Source organism: Polistes fuscatus, unplaced genomic scaffold, assembly GCF_010416935.1.
Source record: "Polistes fuscatus isolate 324 unplaced genomic scaffold, CU_Pfus_HIC Scaffold12, whole genome shotgun sequence".
NCBI classification, from domain to species: Eukaryota; Metazoa; Arthropoda; class Insecta; order Hymenoptera; family Vespidae; genus Polistes; species Polistes fuscatus.
The window spans coordinates 3,559,750-3,567,552 of NW_025113020.1; positions in this window are offsets into that span (position 1 = coordinate 3,559,750).

Consider the following 7,803-nt stretch of genomic DNA (forward strand, 5'->3'; position numbering starts at 1 on the left):
CAGAAATGCATGTATTCATTTTCCAACTTTCAACCGACGGTTTTACGCGGTGAGAGAACTTGTGCTGCACGAAAGAAAGAATGAGAGAGAGAGAGAGAGAGAGAAAGAGAGAGGAGAGAGGAGCAGGGGGTGGGGGAAGAGAGAGAAAGGAGAACCGCGTGCGTGGAAAGCGAGATTGAATTTTTCACCGTTTCTCTGTTGGAGAGGAAAAGGGAAAAAAGAAAAGAAAAAAAAAAAAAAAACGGAAAAAAAGAAGTAAAAGGGAAAAAGGGAAAAAAATAAAAAAGCTTTTCTTTCTTTCTCATTCGTTCACGAAACGTAGAAAAGATAATTGCATACCGTCGTCGAATAACGAAAGTGTGAACAACACTTCTCTCTCGTCTTTGTTTCGTATCATTTGGAATAATAAAAAAAGAAAAAGAAAAAAAAAAGAAAAGGATATACTTTTATGCGTATAAATGTAAAATATATATATATATATTCATGGAAACTGATTATCTGTTCTTACATAATCTTGTGTCCCATTATTTTGATTTTTTTAATTTGATCATACAGAAAATGAAGAAGCATTTCTCGCTTTAGATTTAAGAAAAAGATTCGAATAATAATACGAAGTAGAGAATGGGTAGACGTATTTTCAATACGTTTCAAAAAAAGTTTCATCTTATTAATCTGAATAACTTTTGCGATGAAAAATATATATATATATATATATTTTTCCTGATAACGTACGAATGAAAAGAGTTACGAGTCGTTAAAAACTGTAGGACTTGAGAAAAACGCGAAGACGGTTATCCACTTATAGGAAATGAAAAAAGGAAAAAAAGAAGGAAAGAAAGAAAGAAAGTAAAATAAAAATAAAAAGAAATAGAGAAAAGGATTAAAAATAAAAAAATATGATATCAGATGTCGCGAACGTTAATAATAAACATAACCGTATAAATGATTCTTTGTGTCAATCGTGTCTGTGAATGAAGCAGACGGAATACACTATGATGATTTCCATTTCCATTTTCCATCGGAACGTTATTCATTGAGGGATAAATTTTTGTCGAGGATTTTCCTCGCTAAGGGCCAAGCAAGCTAGCTAGCTAGCTAGCTAGCTAGTGCTCTCGTTTTATAAAAAAGAATCGGCAAGGGTCTTCTTCCTACCGTGAGCAAAACGAAAAGGCTTCGACGTTAATTCACGGGAAATGTCGGGGTAGGAAAGATTGGAAGGCAAATCGAAAAAATAATCCTCTTACTCGCACGATTATTTAAAAAAATTGTGGTAACGTCGAGAACGGCTGAGAGCTACTACTACGCGAAATCTCAAAGCCTTTCTACCTTTTTCTTTCTTTCTTTCTTTCTTTTTTTCTTTTCTGTTTTCTGTTTTCTTTTTTCTTTTTTCTTTTTTTTTTTATTTTTTATTTTTTTTTTATTTCTCTTTCTTTCCTTCCTTCTTTCTCTCTTCGGTATTTTTTAACATGAGTGTATACAGGGTGAGTCAGAATTAATCGGACACCTGAATATTCATCTATTGTATGTTGAATTTAAAGTTATCAATTATGTCTACAGATCATAATCAATATGGTTACGTTCATCAATTAAGTCGCGTTTTTTAATGTTACTTTTTTTTTCTTAAATATAATTGCATTATTGTTTTTTCTTATAAATTATTGTAATCGACACTTTGGATTAGTTCAACGGTGTACGCGTGTTCAGAGATTCCTTCAACACCGAGTACTCCTCCTCCTCCTCCTCCTCCTCCTCCTCCTATCGTAATTTTGAATAAGCTGGAACGAGAAAACAAAGCAAAGGGATTAAATGAAATAAAATAAAAGGCGTGATTGAGCCCAACAGAAACAGGAAATCATTATTAACTCATCGGGGTTTACAGCATAAAAAAACAAATTTCTGATTCGATATAAACGGATAGAAAATAAAGAAGATGCATTAAAAATGGCGGATACGGGGATCTCGTTTACGTATCGATTCGATTATCGATCGAGTCGTGGTTCGTTCGGAAAAATTCTATAAACGCGGGGCCAATTATATTGTCACGGGTTTATACATTCGTTCCTTTTCTTTTTAATCATTGTTTCCCTCGGGTGAATTACATAAACACGAGAAGAGTCTATTCTCAACTCGTTGATTTGAATAATAATGAGTATAATACAATACTTATATTTCATGGGTTCGTTTCGTTATTTAAAAAACAAAAAAATGTTGGTGACTTAAAAAACACTTAAACATGGATGTTACGATGATCACGCGAGTCCCTTAAAATCATTTTGATTCCGACGTAGACATACTTCGTAACTTTAAATCCAACAAAGATATTTAGGTGTCTGATTTATTCTGACTCACCCTATATAAACATATGCAACTTCCATACATATACCCACATAGGAAGAGCGTAAACGAGACCTAGCCTGCAGCAATGCAGGAGGGAGAGAGAAAGGGAAAGGAGCGAGTGACCGACCCGTTGCTAAACAAACATGAACAAACCACGTTGTTTTACGTGCCATCGGCGATTCGCGGTTGAAACGCACTAGCTTACATCTACACGCATTTCCCTTTCTCTCTCTCTCTCTCTCTCTTTCTCTTTCTCTTGCTTGCCACGCCTGTAATTTAGTAATGAATACGTACGTGAAGTGGTACCTGCTGATATGTAGGTACGTAACATCTGGCGGCCTATGAAACGCAGGGTCGAGCAGTCTGCAGTTGAACGTTACGACCAGCAAGAGTTATGAGCCTCGACTCAATCTCCGGGTGCTTTCCAACCTTCCCAGGCCGTTCCCATCTCTAAACCTCCCTCTGTTTCACCCTTTTCATATAATTGCGATATAATAAAATATCATATACTTTCTGTGTGAAACTTTGGATGTATATTTATGTAAGATATTTTTTGTAACTCTTAGGTTGAAGATAAGGTAATAGCCCCCTCGGTTGGCCAGGCCCCCTCTATTGGCCACTTTATGCCACAACAGTGATTATAAATTATATGCTGATGTGCACATGGTGACAGTTTAAAAAAAAAAAAATTCTAATTTTAAAATATCATTGAAAGTAATTCGGATTATTTTAAAAATATATTTAAAAACGAAAAAAGATAAAGTTGTGCAAGACTTCTGTTTTTGGATGGTTTCTTGTTAAGTAAGGTAAGGATACTGTGATTTTTATTAACCTATATATTTCATTTTTGACAATAGCAACCAAAATATTTTTTTTCTGCAATTAACATAGCTTAAAATTATTATAGAAATTGAAAATTAAGTGATTTTTAATTATTCTCCATTAAAAATATGGTGGCCAAGCATGGAGACAGTATTATTGCCTCTGTTTTTATCATTAGCCAACTTATGGCTATTCGCTTTGAGGTTATATATATTTGTACATAAAGTATTCAACTAGTTTTTTTAATGCTAATGAGTAATTAATTTCTTTGTACACGAGTTTTGAATTATTCAATTTTGATTTATTTAATAAATTAGTTATTAATTAATTATTTATTTTAAATAGGAAACATGGCCAAATGAGGGGACATGCGTGGCCCAAAGAGGGAGAAAGTTGGCTAAAAATAGGGACATTGCAAATCTATGTTTTTTTTAATTTATTATTAAAATATTTATGAATAATTTGTCTTTTCTTTATTTTTATTCAAAGCTGAAAGTTCAAGCTTACAAGTTAAACCATTAGTTTAGATGTAAGTTATTTTATTGAATGAATATAATTTTTCTAAAAAAGAAAACGGCTTAACTGGCCAATCGAGGGGGCTTTTACCTTATTGGTTAGAAAAATCGGATCGTTTGTTTTGATAAAAATCGTACGCGACGTTAGCGCCGCCTAGCTTCCGCAACATTTCGGTACTTTTCATATATTTGCGATATAATTAAATATCTCTAGGTAGCGGGTAGATACTCAACTATGAACCCGATAGTTGACAAATCTACTTCAGGGACGCGCCCCTGCCTACGCGAGCCTTGGTTTATCTCCCAAGACCATACGGGTGAAACCATTGTCCTATTCCTGACTCTCCTTTCAAACCCACAAATTCTCCTTTCTTAATATCCTATCATTTTATACTCGCCAACCCGTGAGGCCAGCGTGCCGAGTTATGGCCAAAAAAAACCCTTAACATGCGTTAAGGGAAGCCTATGCTTCTTATATACTTTACTTATTAATTATAGTATATAATTACTTATATACTATACTTTCTGTGTAAAACTTTGTAAATATTAAACATAAATATATAAATTTTAAAAACTTTGTAAATATTAAACATAAATATATAATAAATTTGTAAAATTATTAAACAAATTTATGTAAGATATTTTTTTGTAACTCTTAGGTTGAAGATATAGGTTAGGAAAATCGGATTGTTTGTTTTGATAAGAATCCTACACGACGCTAGCGCCACCTAGCTTCCGCAACATTTCGGTACTTTTCATATATTTGCGTTATGAGAATAATGATATAATAAAAAATAAGTATTATTTTTTTTTGATCGTTGAGATTAATTACGTGCAATTTTTTTTTGGGAACTTTTTTATTCTTACGTTTCTTTTAATATTAACCTCATAGTTATTGTTTTACTTCTGTGTTAGAAATGTAAGTATTTTTGAGGTTATCGGTACCAATTTATCAGGATTGAACTTGATTATTTTTGTCTAGTTATTTTATTATAAGATAGAATAAAATACGTGAACAAATGTTTTGGTAATTAGATTTTACAGTTTTTTTGAATATAATGTATACAATATTTATCGGTTAAAAAAATGAATATTATAATATAGAGACGGTGGAAATGAGTCAGAATGTGACACTGTGCAACCAGTCACCAATGTCAGTACGATTTTTGTGTCTATTAATTATTTAAAAATGTGTTGTAAGCACAATAGTTATCAGTAATAATAATCACGATGATAAACCATATCGTAAAGTTTATTTCACAGGGAAACAAAATATATATCATCGTATTATCTTTCGTTTCGAGATATTTGAATGTGTATGACATTTGAACACTAATTAAATGAATACGAAATTTCTTTTTGTAAAAACTTGTACGTATACTGATCACTTTCATAATTATGGTTGCATAAATAAATTTTCTATCTTTTCTTGTTAAGGATCGGGGGAAAAAAAATGATAGCGATACTTATTTTTATTTTCCGTTCGATACTTACTTTGGCAAACGAGATATACGATGTTTGTCAGATTTAAACTAAAATGGTTGAGAATGGTAGGAGTAGGGTTGGGGGAGGGGGAGGGGGAGGGGAGGGGGATGGGGTCTTAACGATGCACGCGTTCGATATCGCTTTGGGAATAAACAAGCACGAGGAGGAATAGAATGAGATGGAAAGAATCGTAACGAAGTAGAGTAAAGGTATCCAACGGAGTTGTTGTTGGAAAAGAGAGAATATCGGCTTATTAAAAAAAAGAAAAAAAAGAAAAAAAAAAGAAAATAAAATTATTCCATTTTGTTTTTTTTTTCTTTCTTTCTCTTTTACGTTCGTTACTTCAGTCGAGATGTCGAGACGTAATGAAATCAAAGCCAAATGTAATAACAACAGTTGCTTTTACCTTTCTTTTTTTTTTTCTTTTTTTTTTTTGAGGTTTTTCTTTTCTCTCTATTTCTTTTTTTTTTTTTTTTATTCCTTTCAGAGGAAAAAACTAGTCATTTATCCTATCACTTCATTGAGAATATCTCCAGATTCGATCTGGGTATATCTTTAGATAATAATTCTCGTTGATTATTGAAAAATCAGTCGATAGTAAATGAGGAGGAGGGGGTGGGAGGTTGGGAAAAAAAATGTTTAACACGAATAATCTTTTATTCTTCTTTTCTTTTCTTTTTATTTTTATTTTTATTTTTTTAATGTGATTTCTCAACAAATCGTCGAACGTAAAATCAATGAACGTAACATCAATGAAAAAGAATTTTATTTTATTTCATTATTACGACTAATACGAAATCTCATTTTAACCTATTATTAGTGTTACAATCGTTTAAATTACGCTCCTGATGCGGGCCCGCAATCCAGTTTCCCATTAATATGCAATCGTAATTACAGGTAAATAGATCATTGTTTTTTAACAAACATTTAATTTCAGGATATTAATCGATTGTGTGTTATTTATTCGATTTAATGTTATGTATTTATTTATCAATAATATATTATTGATTATATTTTAAGATTTATTTTTTCATCGAGTGCATCGATTTCGTTATATTTGATCGTGTAAAGAAAATAAGTAACGTTGTTTTCAACAACAACAACAACAACAATAATAACAAAATAAAACATGTGATTATTATTAGATAGAACGTCGTTTGATTATCATGAATGTTTTATCTTGTGGTGGTATCAAATAACAAAGATTTGCCGTGCTCGTATTACCGCACCCAAAATGGTCTTCTAATCGCAATGTAGTTATTTATAGCAAATTGCAAGATTGAGGATGTTTCTTCTTATTTTTATTTATTTTTTTTTATTTTCTCTACTAACGGTAATAAAAGCATTAATTCGACGAAAATATCCTCGAAAATCGTGGCACTTTTTTGCTCGCATTATTCGTGAGATTTCTGATTAGATCTCGGTTGATAATAGAAAAAAATAATATTTACGTTTAAAAAGTAATCAATTTTCGATGATTAAATTATATTGAATTATTATACAGTACAAGAGATATTATAATGAAATAATATTGTATGCAGCAAGTTCGAAAAATGGCAAATCTGACACACAAATTTGACAAATTTCTAAAATTCGTCTTTGGTTGTGTTGTATCACAACAGAGAACTCGTATCTTTTTTCACCACCGTTTTACCCACGTTTTACCTACTGGCCTCATTTTGTCCTTGATTTACCCTCTATTTGTCTTCGTTTTGTCCACGTTTTGGTTTCTTTTTGGCCTCGTTTTTCTCTAATTTCCCCATTCGTTGTTTTGCGACACAGCACACCCTAGCGGCTCATTCGGGAAATAAAATTCGTACCATAACCTACCGCCATCTCGTATTTTTAAATAACTATCGTTTCAATTATGTATTCTTCATACGGAAGAAAAAATGTTGATTGCATTTTACGAATCTGTTTCTTTTTTTTCCCATCTTTTTGTTTTTGTTTTTTTTTTCTTTTTTCTTTTTTTTTGTATATCTTTTCGACGATGATCGACGCGACGAAAGATAAGATTAAGTTGTTCATTGAAAATCGTGAAAGAGAGCGGGGACACGGTATAAAACTACGAGGATCTTTTGACTCCGACTTTCGTCTAGAATTCTCTCAGCAGAATATTTCGCATCACTCGTCGGAGTTTTCTTTTAATGCGAGCAAGTACCACCGGGTGTATCCTTTTCCGTGAATCCGATATGCCAATTTAAGTTTTCTTTGCACGTATAGGTAACACAAATTTTTACCCCGATGCTTCTTCTTCTTCTTCTTCTTTGCCTTCTTCCTATTTCTTTTTATTTTCTTTTATTTTTTTTCTTATTTTATATTTTATATTTTATATAAATTTCTGTTTTTCCTGCTTTCTTTTCCGCAAATATATTTCACTCAAGGAATATGCTTTCGTACTGGTTACTGCAAAAAGCGTACCCTCCCCCCCTATCCCTCGACCCCTTTCCACTACATTTGACTGACTTTTTATTTTGTTTACTCGTGTCGCATATTTTCAATAAACTTTCTTCCTTCTAGTTCATTCGTCGATTAATAAAATAACCAAGTTGACATTTATACTCGTTCGAGTGAAGTAACCAATGAAAAAGTATATTTCAACGAGTAGTACATTTACTTATTCAACATAGGCAGTAAATGTTAC